General features: G+C 41.3%; 16 non-coding genes across 16 annotated transcripts; 6 read left to right on the forward strand and 10 right to left on the reverse strand.

The window, feature by feature from the left end:
* Positions 1-276: 276 nt before the first annotated feature.
* TRNAI-UAU (transfer RNA isoleucine (anticodon UAU)) lies at positions 277-371 on the forward strand. Its single transcript has 2 exons — positions 277-314; positions 336-371. It is a non-coding gene; the product is annotated as a tRNA-Ile (tRNA).
* Positions 372-1,541: 1,170 nt separating this feature from the next.
* Positions 1,542-1,613, reverse strand: TRNAT-UGU (transfer RNA threonine (anticodon UGU)). The gene has a single exon. It is a non-coding gene; the product is annotated as a tRNA-Thr (tRNA).
* Positions 1,614-2,202: 589 nt separating this feature from the next.
* Positions 2,203-2,284, reverse strand: TRNAS-GCU (transfer RNA serine (anticodon GCU)). The gene has a single exon. It is a non-coding gene; the product is annotated as a tRNA-Ser (tRNA).
* A 289-nt stretch (positions 2,285-2,573) lies between these two features.
* TRNAI-UAU (transfer RNA isoleucine (anticodon UAU)) lies at positions 2,574-2,668 on the forward strand. Its single transcript has 2 exons — positions 2,574-2,611; positions 2,633-2,668. It is a non-coding gene; the product is annotated as a tRNA-Ile (tRNA).
* Positions 2,669-3,884: 1,216 nt separating this feature from the next.
* TRNAT-UGU (transfer RNA threonine (anticodon UGU)) lies at positions 3,885-3,956 on the reverse strand. Its single transcript has one exon. It is a non-coding gene; the product is annotated as a tRNA-Thr (tRNA).
* A 589-nt stretch (positions 3,957-4,545) lies between these two features.
* On the reverse strand, positions 4,546-4,627 carry TRNAS-GCU (transfer RNA serine (anticodon GCU)). The gene has a single exon. It is a non-coding gene; the product is annotated as a tRNA-Ser (tRNA).
* Positions 4,628-4,916: 289 nt separating this feature from the next.
* On the forward strand, positions 4,917-5,011 carry TRNAI-UAU (transfer RNA isoleucine (anticodon UAU)). Its single transcript has 2 exons — positions 4,917-4,954; positions 4,976-5,011. It is a non-coding gene; the product is annotated as a tRNA-Ile (tRNA).
* A 1,170-nt stretch (positions 5,012-6,181) lies between these two features.
* TRNAT-UGU (transfer RNA threonine (anticodon UGU)) lies at positions 6,182-6,253 on the reverse strand. The gene has a single exon. It is a non-coding gene; the product is annotated as a tRNA-Thr (tRNA).
* Positions 6,254-6,842: 589 nt separating this feature from the next.
* On the reverse strand, positions 6,843-6,924 carry TRNAS-GCU (transfer RNA serine (anticodon GCU)). The gene has a single exon. It is a non-coding gene; the product is annotated as a tRNA-Ser (tRNA).
* A 289-nt stretch (positions 6,925-7,213) lies between these two features.
* On the forward strand, positions 7,214-7,308 carry TRNAI-UAU (transfer RNA isoleucine (anticodon UAU)). Its single transcript has 2 exons — positions 7,214-7,251; positions 7,273-7,308. It is a non-coding gene; the product is annotated as a tRNA-Ile (tRNA).
* A 1,216-nt stretch (positions 7,309-8,524) lies between these two features.
* On the reverse strand, positions 8,525-8,596 carry TRNAT-UGU (transfer RNA threonine (anticodon UGU)). Its single transcript has one exon. It is a non-coding gene; the product is annotated as a tRNA-Thr (tRNA).
* Positions 8,597-9,185: 589 nt separating this feature from the next.
* Positions 9,186-9,267, reverse strand: TRNAS-GCU (transfer RNA serine (anticodon GCU)). Its single transcript has one exon. It is a non-coding gene; the product is annotated as a tRNA-Ser (tRNA).
* Positions 9,268-9,556: 289 nt separating this feature from the next.
* On the forward strand, positions 9,557-9,651 carry TRNAI-UAU (transfer RNA isoleucine (anticodon UAU)). Its single transcript has 2 exons — positions 9,557-9,594; positions 9,616-9,651. It is a non-coding gene; the product is annotated as a tRNA-Ile (tRNA).
* Positions 9,652-10,853: 1,202 nt separating this feature from the next.
* TRNAT-UGU (transfer RNA threonine (anticodon UGU)) lies at positions 10,854-10,925 on the reverse strand. The gene has a single exon. It is a non-coding gene; the product is annotated as a tRNA-Thr (tRNA).
* Positions 10,926-11,514: 589 nt separating this feature from the next.
* On the reverse strand, positions 11,515-11,596 carry TRNAS-GCU (transfer RNA serine (anticodon GCU)). The gene has a single exon. It is a non-coding gene; the product is annotated as a tRNA-Ser (tRNA).
* A 289-nt stretch (positions 11,597-11,885) lies between these two features.
* TRNAI-UAU (transfer RNA isoleucine (anticodon UAU)) lies at positions 11,886-11,980 on the forward strand. Its single transcript has 2 exons — positions 11,886-11,923; positions 11,945-11,980. It is a non-coding gene; the product is annotated as a tRNA-Ile (tRNA).
* Positions 11,981-12,195: the final 215 nt, after the last annotated feature.

Below are 12,195 nucleotides of genomic sequence, written 5' to 3' on the forward strand. Positions count from 1 at the left end.
TATATTTCATTTTTGGTGAAATTCTAACTATGTGCTAATTAAAAATAAGCATAAGTTTATCCTAGACTGTGTCAGAACGGCAAATGTATGGGGTGTTCAATAGACAGAGCACACGATATAGCAGAATTATCAAATCTATTCCATTTGGACTGTATTTTTAATAGTCATGATAACATGCTAGCATGTGAGTCGATCTTGCACAGTGAATAATGGAGCAGTGCAGTATCTACTTGGTTAGCACTAGATGGCTCAAATGGGGAGAAATGAAAACAGTGAGCTCCAGTGGCGCAATCGGTTAGCGCGCGGTACTTATACAGCAGTACTTGCACTGAGCCATGCCGAGGTTGTGAGTTCGAGCCTCACCTGGAGCAGTTGATTGGTTTTCATAAACCATTTCACTAAAAGTAAAGATTAGACTCAGAATAAAGACGGCTCTTGCTATAGAGTCTTAACTTCTTTTCAGGATCTGCGTGTCCGACTCCTCCAGGTGCCAAATATCACATATCCTATGCGATGCTCCTTATAAACATTCAATGATGTACCATCTTGCATAGCATGCAAACACCACATCAGTGCATTTAAAAATACTTTTGTAGAATAATAAATATGATGAATACATTGTTGTCACGGGATAACCATAAACTGAGGAGCTGCAAACAGTGCTGTGTCAGCTACATACAATAAAATTTAACTCAAAGAAATATCAAAAGAAGAGCATCATCATATTAAAGTTTCTAGTCAACATAAGAGTTGCACCATAGCAGCTTATGGTGCTTTCTGCTCAGATTGTGCCTCCAATCCCACATTGACTTTTTTAGTTCTTTGCAATTTTAAAAAACAATTCCTGCTCAAAGCTAGCTTTTCAAAACCATTCAACCTAATACATTTATTTCTCTAACCTGTAAATGTGGTCCATGTTCTCTTTTCCTCATTCCCATCATGATACTCCCTTTCCAGAAACCAAGTTCACTTCTTTATCCAGCCCACCCATCCAAGGTCACCAAATCTATGAAGCAATTCTGCTTTTTCTCACATTCTCTCCATGTACAAGATACCTTGTATCAATTGAATGGACAGCAGGAGAGGTGAATATTTATGGTTAGTGGGGGTGGGGTTTTGAAGATTAACCTCATTTGACTAAGAGCCGGGGTATCTGGGAGAAAAAGTTTTTTAAGGGGGATGAAGTTCATATCTCCTTGGTGAAATTTCTAGAGCCTTATTTCATCCTTTCTGTGGATGCAGACTCAGTCGGAACAGACGTCCTAGTCCTCGCTCTGCCTTTCAAAGGAACTTTAACTATGCATGGCTTATTTGGCTTTGCCCGGCGGGGCTTGCCCGGCGGGGTGAGAATGGCGTTTGTCAGGCGTTCGTCAGGCGATCGGAAGGGGTGAGGCAATAGTTTATGGTTCAATGGTTTTCATGAAGTCTTCTTGATAAGATGAAAGATGGAAAGGGAAGCTTGTCAATAAGCAAACTTAAGACAAGGTGTGACTCCTAGAAAGAATGACTTAAAAACAACATACAGAAACACACATATAAAAAGACCCTGATGAGGCTTGAACTCATGACCCCTGGTTTACACGACCAGTGCTCTGCCACTGAGCTACAAGGCCGGTCTCCCTGCAGTTTGTAAATCGCAACATGTATTCTTACTGCGGTATGAAGATATCTATGATTTTGAGACTCTGTATGGAAATGCAGTTGCATTTGAATGTCTACATGCGTGCACAAATCGAAGAGCATGCTTAAGACACTTTTCTTGAAAGTAGGAAAAACTCCATTTTGATTTGAGAACATAAGAGTATTCACATTTATGACCATACTGAAAGCTCTAGTGAGTATGTCCGCAATCAGTGACAGATAGAGAACTCACTTATTAGAAGTGATCTGTCTCTGTGGGGCAGACAAATGTAAACACTCATACACTTGAGACGGCTGAAACTTTAGGAGTAAGAAATGCTTTCTTATCAGTCTATCTATCCAAACTGGTTGGAAGGCCAGGAGTGAGGAATAGGCAATCCTCTGGACACTTCATGAAAGATCTAATTTCAATTAAGCACAAAATACTTCCCTTTATTTGACATAAATGCCATAATGGAATAGTCAGTTGGGCCCTTCTAGTGGATTATGGCAGTGTCTTGAAAGAGAGTGTAATTGTACTACGAGACATGCTCACCTTCAAAAGAGTGTCTGATGGCTTTCCGACGAAGGTGGGATTCAAACCCACGCGTGCAGAGCACAATGGATTAGCAGTCCATCGCCTTAACCACTCGGCCACCTCGTCTGCCTTAGGGGCCTATATTTCATTTTTGGTGAAATTTTAACTATGTGCTAATTAAAAATAAGCATAAGTTTATCCTAGACTGTGTCAGAACGGCAAATGTATGGGGTGTTCAATAGACAGAGCACACGATATAGCAGAATTATCAAATCTATTCCATTTGGACTGTATTTTTATTGGTCATGATAACATGCTAGCATGTGAGTCGATCTTGCACAGTGAATAATGGAGCAGTGCAGTATCTACTTGGTTAGCACTAGATGGCTCAAATGGGGAGAAGTGAAAACAGTGAGCTCCAGTGGCGCAATCGGTTAGCGCGCGGTACTTATACAGCAGTACTTGCACTGAGCCATGCCGAGGTTGTGAGTTCGAGCCTCACCTAGAGCAGTTGATTGGTTTTCATAAACCATTTCACTAAAAGTAAAGATTAGACTCAGAATAAAGACGGCTCTTGCTAGAGAGTCTTAACTTCTTTTCAGGATCTGCGTGTCCGACTCCTCCAGGTGCCAAATATCACATATCCTATGCGATGCTCCTTATAAACATTCAATGATGTACCATCTTGCATAGCATGCAAACACCACATCAGTGCATTTAAAAATACTTTTGTAGAATAATAAATATGATGAATACATTGTTGTCACGGGATAACCATAAACTGAGGAGCTGCAAACAGTGCTGTGTCAGCTACATACAATAAAATTTAACTCAAAGAAATATCAAAAGAAGAGCATCATCATATTAAAGTTTCTAGTCAACATAAGAGTTGCACCATAGCAGCTTATGGTGCTTTCTGCTCAGATTGTGCCTCCAATCCCACATTGACTTTTTTAGTTCTTTGCAATTTTAAAAAACAATTCCTGCTCAAAGCTAGCTTTTCAAAACCATTCAACCTATTACATTTATTTCTCTAACCTGTGAATGTGGTCCATGTTCTCTTTTCCTCATTCCCATCATGATACTCCCTTTCCAGAAACCAAGTTCACTTCTTTATCCAGCCCACCCATCCAAGGTCACCAAATCTATGAAGCAATTCTGCTTTTTCTCACATTCTCTCCATGTACAAGATACCTTGTATCAATTGAATGGACAGCAGGAGAGGTGAATATTTATGGTTAGTGGGGGTGGGGTTTTGAAGATTAACCTCATTTGACTAAGAGCCGGGGTATCTGGGAGAAAAAGTATTTTAAGGGGGATGACGTTCATATCTCCTTGGTGAAATTTCTAGAGCCTTATTTCATCCTTTCTGTGGATGCAGACTCAGTCGGAACAGACGTCCTAGTCCTCGCTCTGCCTTTCAAAGGAACTTTAAATATGCATGGCTTATTTGGCTTTGCCCGGCAGGGCTTGCCCGGCAGGGCTTGCCCGGCGGGGTGAGAATGGCGTTTGGGGCTTGCCCGGCGGGGTGAGAATGGCGTTTGTCAGGCGTTCGTCAGGCGATCGGAAGGGGTGAGGCAATAGTTTATGGTTCAATGGTTTTCATGAAGTCTTCTTGATAAGATGAAAGATGGAAAGGGAAGCTTGTCAATAAGCAAACTTAAGACAAGGTGTGACTCCTAGAAAGAATGACTTGAAAACAACATACAGAAACACACATATAAAAAGGCCCTGATGAGGCTTGAACTCATGACCCCTGGTTTACAAGACCAGTGCTCTGCCACTGAGCTACAAGGATGGTCTGCCTGCAGTTTGTAAATCGCAACATGTATTCTTACTGCGGTATGAAGATATCTATGATTTTGAGACTCTGTATGGAAATGCAGTTGCATTTGAATGTCTACATGCGTGCACAAATCGAAGAGCATGCTTAAGACACTTTTCTTGAAAGTAGGAAAAACTCCATTTTGATTTGAGAACATAAGAGTATTCACATTTATGACCATACTGAAAGCTCTAGTGAGTATGTCCGCAATCAGTGACAGATAGAGAACTCACTTATTAGAAGTGATCTGTCTCTGTGGGGCAGACAAATGTAAACACTCATACACTTGAGACGGCTGAAACTTTAGGAGTAAGAAATGCTTTCTTATCAGTCTATCTATCCAAACTGGTTGGAAGGCCAGGAGTGAGGAATAGGCAATCCTCTGGACACTTCATGAAAGATCTAATTTCAATTAAGCACAAAATACTTCCCTTTATTTGACATAAATGCCATAATGGAATAGTCAGTTGGGCCCTTCTAGTGGATTATGGCAGTGTCTTGAAAGAGAGTGTAATTGTACTACGAGACATGCTCACCTTCAAAAGAGTGTCTGATGGCTTTCCGACGAAGGTGGGATTCGAACCCACGCGTGCAGAGCACAATGGATTAGCAGTCCATCGCCTTAACCACTCGGCCACCTCGTCTGCCTTGGGGGCCTATATTTCATTTTTGGTGAAATTCTAACTATGTGCTAATTAAAAATAAGCATAAGTTTATCCTAGACTGTGTCAGAACGGCAAATGTATGGGGTGTTCAATAGACAGAGCACACGATATAGCAGAATTATCAAATCTATTCCATTTGGACTGTATTTTTAATAGTCATGATAACATGCTAGCATGTGAGTCGATCTTGCACAGTGAATAATGGAGCAGTGCAGTATCTACTTGGTTAGCACTAGATGGCTCAAATGGGGAGAAATGAAAACAGTGAGCTCCAGTGGCGCAATCGGTTAGCGCGCGGTACTTATACAGCAGTACTTGCACTGAGCCATGCCGAGGTTGTGAGTTCGAGCCTCACCTGGAGCAGTTGATTGGTTTTCATAAACCATTTCACTAAAAGTAAAGATTAGACTCAGAATAAAGACGGCTCTTGCTAGAGAGTCTTAACTTCTTTTCAGGATCTGCGTGTCCGACTCCTCCAGGTGCCAAATATCACATATCCTATGCGATGCTCCTTATAAACATTCAATGATGTACCATCTTGCATAGTATGCAAACACCACATCAGTGCATTTAAAAATACTTTTGTAGAATAATAAATATGATGAATACATTGTTGTCACGGGATAACCATAAACTGAGGAGCTGCAAACAGTGCTGTGTCAGCTACATACAATAAAATTTAACTCAAAGAAATATCAAAAGAAGAGCATCATCATATTAAAGTTTCTAGTCAACATAAGAGTTGCACCATAGCAGCTTATGGTGCTTTCTGCTCAGATTGTGCCTCCAATCCCACATTGACTTTTTTAGTTCTTTGCAATTTTAAAAAACAATTCCTGCTCAAAGCTAGCTTTTCAAAACCATTCAACCTATTACATTTATTTCTCTAACCTGTGAATGTGGTCCATGTTCTCTTTTCCTCATTCCCATCATGATACTCCCTTTCCGGAAACCAAGTTCACTTCTTTATCCAGCCCACCCATCCAAGGTCACCAAATCTATGAAGCAATTCTGCTTTTTCTCACATTCTCTCCATGTACAAGATACCTTGTATCAATTGAATGGACAGCAGGAGAGGTGAATATTTATGGTTAGTGGGGGTGGGGGTTTGAAGATTAACCTCATTTGACTAAGAGCCGGGGTATCTGGGAGAAAAAGTATTTTAAGGGGGATGAAGTTCATATCTCCTTGGTGAAATTTCTAGAGCCTTATTTCATCCTTTCTGTGGATGCAGACTCAGTCGGAACAGACGTCCTAGTCCTCGCTCTGCCTTTCAAAGGAACTTTAACTATGCATGGCTTATTTGGCTTTGCCCGGCGGGGCTTGCCCGGCGGGGTGAGAATGGCGTTTGTCAGGCGTTCGTCAGGCGATCGGAAGGGGTGAGGCAATAGTTTATGGTTCAATGGTTTTCATGAAGTCTTCTTGATAAGATGAAAGATGGAAAGGGAAGCTTGTCAATAAGCAAACTTAAGACAAGGTGTGACTCCTAGAAAGAATGACTTAAAAACAACATACAGAAACACACATATAAAAAGACCCTGATGAGGCTTGAACTCATGACCCCTGGTTTACACGACCAGTGCTCTGCCACTGAGCTACAAGGCCGGTCTCCCTGCAGTTTGTAAATCGCAACATGTATTCTTACTGCGGTATGAAGATATCTATGATTTTGAGACTCTGTATGGAAATGCAGTTGCATTTGAATGTCTACATGCGTGCACAAATCGAAGAGCATGCTTAAGACACTTTTCTTGAAAGTAGGAAAAACTCCATTTTGATTTGAGAACATAAGAGTATTCACATTTATGACCATACTGAAAGCTCTAGTGAGTATGTCCGCAATCAGTGACAGATAGAGAACTCACTTATTAGAAGTGATCTGTCTCTGTGGGGCAGACAAATGTAAACACTCATACACTTGAGACGGCTGAAACTTTAGGAGTAAGAAATGCTTTCTTATCAGTCTATCTATCCAAACTGGTTGGAAGGCCAGGAGTGAGGAATAGGCAATCCTCTGGACACTTCATGAAAGATCTAATTTCAATTAAGCACAAAATACTTCCCTTTATTTGACATAAATGCCATAATGGAATAGTCAGTTGGGCCCTTCTAGTGGATTATGGCAGTGTCTTGAAAGAGAGTGTAATTGTACTACGAGACATGCTCACCTTCAAAAGAGTGTCTGATGGCTTTCCGACGAAGGTGGGATTCGAACCCACGCGTGCAGAGCACAATGGATTAGCAGTCCATCGCCTTAACCACTCGGCCACCTCGTCTGCCTTAGGGGCCTATATTTCATTTTTGGTGAAATTTTAACTATGTGCTAATTAAAAATAAGCATAAGTTTATCCTAGACTGTGTCAGAACGGCAAATGTATGGGGTGTTCAATAGACAGAGCACACGATATAGCAGAATTATCAAATCTATTCCATTTGGACTGTATTTTTATTGGTCATGATAACATGCTAGCATGTGAGTCGATCTTGCACAGTGAATAATGGAGCAGTGCAGTATCTACTTGGTTAGCACTAGATGGCTCAAATGGGGAGAAGTGAAAACAGTGAGCTCCAGTGGCGCAATCGGTTAGCGCGCGGTACTTATACAGCAGTACTTGCACTGAGCCATGCCGAGGTTGTGAGTTCGAGCCTCACCTGGAGCAGTTGATTGGTTTTCATAAACCATTTCACTAAAAGTAAAGATTAGACTCAGAATAAAGACGGCTCTTGCTAGAGAGTCTTAACTTCTTTTCAGGATCTGCGTGTCCGACTCCTCCAGGTGCCAAATATCACATATCCTATGCGATGCTCCTTATAAACATTCAATGATGTACCATCTTGCATAGCATGCAAACACTACATCAGTGCATTTAAAAATACTTTTGTAGAATAATAAATATGATGAATACATTGTTGTCACGGGATAACCATAAACTGAGGAGCTGCAAACAGTGCTGTGTCAGCTACATACAATAAAATTTAACTCAAAGAAATATCAAAAGAAGAGCATCATCATATTAAAGTTTCTAGTCAACATAAGAGTTGCACCATAGCAGCTTATGGTGCTTTCTGCTCAGATTGTGCCTCCAATCCCACATTGACTTTTTTAGTTCTTTGCAATTTTAAAAAACAATTCCTGCTCAAAGCTAGCTTTTCAAAACCATTCAACCTATTACATTTATTTCTCTAACCTGTGAATGTGGTCCATGTTCTCTTTTCCTCATTCCCATCATGATACTCCCTTTCCAGAAACCAAGTTCACTTCTTTATCCAGCCCACCCATCCAAGGTCACCAAATCTATGAAGCAATTCTGCTTTTTCTCACATTCTCTCCATGTACAAGATACCTTGTATCAATTGAATGGACAGCAGGAGAGGTGAATATTTATGGTTAGTGGGGGTGGGGTTTTGAAGATTAACCTCATTTGACTAAGAGCCGGGGTATCTGGGAGAAAAAGTATTTTAAGGGGGATGACGTTCATATCTCCTTGGTGAAATTTCTAGAGCCTTATTTCATCCTTTCTGTGGATGCAGACTCAGTCGGAACAGACGTCCTAGTCCTCGCTCTGCCTTTCAAAGGAACTTTAAATATGCATGGCTTATTTGGCTTTGCCCGGCAGGGCTTGCCCGGCAGGGCTTGCCCGGCGGGGTGAGAATGGCGTTTGGGGCTTGCCCGGCGGGGTGAGAATGGCGTTTGTCAGGCGTTCGTCAGGCGATCGGAAGGGGTGAGGCAATAGTTTATGGTTCAATGGTTTTCATGAAGTCTTCTTGATAAGATGAAAGATGGAAAGGGAAGCTTGTCAATAAGCAAACTTAAGACAAGGTGTGACTCCTAGAAAGAATGACTTGAAAACAACATACAGAAACACACATATAAAAAGGCCCTGATGAGGCTTGAACTCATGACCCCTGGTTTACAAGACCAGTGCTCTGCCACTGAGCTACAAGGATGGTCTGCCTGCAGTTTGTAAATCGCAACATGTATTCTTACTGCGGTATGAAGATATCTATGATTTTGAGACTCTGTATGGAAATGCAGTTGCATTTGAATGTCTACATGCGTGCACAAATCGAAGAGCATGCTTAAGACACTTTTCTTGAAAGTAGGAAAAACTCCATTTTGATTTGAGAACATAAGAGTATTCACATTTATGACCATACTGAAAGCTCTAGTGAGTATGTCCGCAATCAGTGACAGATAGAGAACTCACTTATTAGAAGTGATCTGTCTCTGTGGGGCAGACAAATGTAAACACTCATACACTTGAGACGGCTGAAACTTTAGGAGTAAGAAATGCTTTCTTATCAGTCTATCTATCCAAACTGGTTGGAAGGCCAGGAGTGAGGAATAGGCAATCCTCTGGACACTTCATGAAAGATCTAATTTCAATTAAGCACAAAATACTTCCCTTTATTTGACATAAATGCCATAATGGAATAGTCAGTTGGGCCCTTCTAGTGGATTATGGCAGTGTCTTGAAAGAGAGTGTAATTGTACTACGAGACATGCTCACCTTCAAAAGAGTGTCTGATGGCTTTCCGACGAAGGTGGGATTCAAACCCACGCGTGCAGAGCACAATGGATTAGCAGTCCATCGCCTTAACCACTCGGCCACCTCGTCTGCCTTAGGGGCCTATATTTCATTTTTGGTGAAATTTTAACTATGTGCTAATTAAAAATAAGCATAAGTTTATCCTAGACTGTGTCAGAACGGCAAATGTATGGGGTGTTCAATAGACAGAGCACACGATATAGCAGAATTATCAAATCTATTCCATTTGGACTGTATTTTTATTGGTCATGATAACATGCTAGCATGTGAGTCGATCTTGCACAGTGAATAATGGAGCAGTGCAGTATCTACTTGGTTAGCACTAGATGGCTCAAATGGGGAGAAGTGAAAACAGTGAGCTCCAGTGGCGCAATCGGTTAGCGCGCGGTACTTATACAGCAGTACTTGCACTGAGCCATGCCGAGGTTGTGAGTTCGAGCCTCACCTAGAGCAGTTGATTGGTTTTCATAAACCATTTCACTAAAAGTAAAGATTAGACTCAGAATAAAGACGGCTCTTGCTAGAGAGTCTTAACTTCTTTTCAGGATCTGCGTGTCCGACTCCTCCAGGTGCCAAATATCACATATCCTATGCGATGCTCCTTATAAACATTCAATGATGTACCATCTTGCATAGCATGCAAACACCACATCAGTGCATTTAAAAATACTTTTGTAGAATAATAAATATGATGAATACATTGTTGTCACGGGATAACCATAAACTGAGGAGCTGCAAACAGTGCTGTGTCAGCTACATACAATAAAATTTAACTCAAAGAAATATCAAAAGAAGAGCATCATCATATTAAAGTTTCTAGTCAACATAAGAGTTGCACCATAGCAGCTTATGGTGCTTTCTGCTCAGATTGTGCCTCCAATCCCACATTGACTTTTTTAGTTCTTTGCAATTTTAAAAAACAATTCCTGCTCAAAGCTAGCTTTTCAAAACCATTCAACCTATTACATTTATTTCTCTAACCTGTGAATGTGGTCCATGTTCTCTTTTCCTCATTCCCATCATGATACTCCCTTTCCAGAAACCAAGTTCACTTCTTTATCCAGCCCACCCATCCAAGGTCACCAAATCTATGAAGCAATTCTGCTTTTTCTCACATTCTCTCCATGTACAAGATACCTTGTATCAATTGAATGGACAGCAGGAGAGGTGAATATTTATGGTTAGTGGGGGTGGGGTTTTGAAGATTAACCTCATTTGACTAAGAGCCGGGGTATCTGGGAGAAAAAGTATTTTAAGGGGGATGACGTTCATATCTCCTTGGTGAAATTTCTAGAGCCTTATTTCATCCTTTCTGTGGATGCAGACTCAGTCGGAACAGACGTCCTAGTCCTCGCTCTGCCTTTCAAAGGAACTTTAAATATGCATGGCTTATTTGGCTTTGCCCGGCAGGGCTTGCCCGGCGGGGTGAGAATGGCGTTTGGGGCTTGCCCGGCGGGGTGAGAATGGCGTTTGTCAGGCGTTCGTCAGGCGATCGGAAGGGGTGAGGCAATAGTTTATGGTTCAATGGTTTTCATGAAGTCTTCTTGATAAGATGAAAGATGGAAAGGGAAGCTTGTCAATAAGCAAACTTAAGACAAGGTGTGACTCCTAGAAAGAATGACTTGAAAACAACATACAGAAACACACATATAAAAAGGCCCTGATGAGGCTTGAACTCATGACCCCTGGTTTACAAGACCAGTGCTCTGCCACTGTGCTACAAGGCCAGTCTGCCTGCAGTTTGTAAATCGCAACATGTATTCTTACTGCGGTATGAAGATATCTATGATTTTGAGACTCTGTATGGAAATGCAGTTGCATTTGAATGTCTACATGCGTGCACAAATCGAAGAGCATGCTTAAGACACTTTTCTTGAAAGTAGGAAAAACTCCATTTTGATTTGAGAACATAAGAGTATTCACATTTATGACCATACTGAAAGCTCTAGTGAGTATGTCCGCAATCAGTGACAGATAGAGAACTCACTTATTAGAAGTGATCTGTCTCTGTGGGGCAGACAAATGTAAACACTCATACACTTGAGACGGCTGAAACTTTAGGAGTAAGAAATGCTTTCTTATCAGTCTATCTATCCAAACTGGTTGGAAGGCCAGGAGTGAGGAATAGGCAATCCTCTGGACACTTCATGAAAGATCTAATTTCAATTAAGCACAAAATACTTCCCTTTATTTGACATAAATGCCATAATGGAATAGTCAGTTGGGCCCTTCTAGTGGATTATGGCAGTGTCTTGAAAGAGAGTGTAATTGTACTACAAGACATGCTCACCTTCAAAAGAGTGTCTGACGGCTTTCCGACGAAGGTGGGATTCGAACCCACGCATGCAGAGCACAATGGATTAGCAGTCCATCGCCTTAACCACTCGGCCACCTCGTCTGCCTTAGGAGCCTATATTTCATTTTTGGTGAAATTCTAACTATGTGCTAATTAAAAATAAGCATAAGTTTATCCTAGACTGTGTCAGAACGGCAAATGTATGGGGTGTTCAATAGACAGAGCACACGATATAGCAGAATTATCAAATCTATTCCATTTGGACTGTATTTTTAATAGTCATGATAACATGCTAGCATGTGAGTCGATCTTGCACAGTGAATAATGGAGCAGTGCAGTATCTACTTGGTTAGCACTAGATGGCTCAAATGGGGAGAAATGAAAACAGTGAGCTCCAGTGGCGCAATCGGTTAGCGCGCGGTACTTATACAGCAGTACTTGCACTGAGCCATGCCGAGGTTGTGAGTTCGAGCCTCACCTGGAGCAGTTGATTGGTTTTCATAAACCATTTCACTAAAAGTAAAGATTAGACTCAGAATAAAGACGGCTCTTGCTATAGAGTCTTAACTTCTTTTCAGGATCTGCGTGTCCGACTCCTCCAGGTGCCAAATATCACATATCCTATGCGATGCTCCTTATAAACATTCAATGATGTACCATCTTGCATAGCATGCAAACACCACATCAGTGCATTTAAAAAT

Source organism: Lissotriton vulgaris, unplaced genomic scaffold (assembly GCF_964263255.1).
Source record: "Lissotriton vulgaris unplaced genomic scaffold, aLisVul1.2 SCAFFOLD_1673, whole genome shotgun sequence".
Classification (NCBI taxonomy): Eukaryota; Metazoa; Chordata; class Amphibia; order Caudata; family Salamandridae; genus Lissotriton; species Lissotriton vulgaris.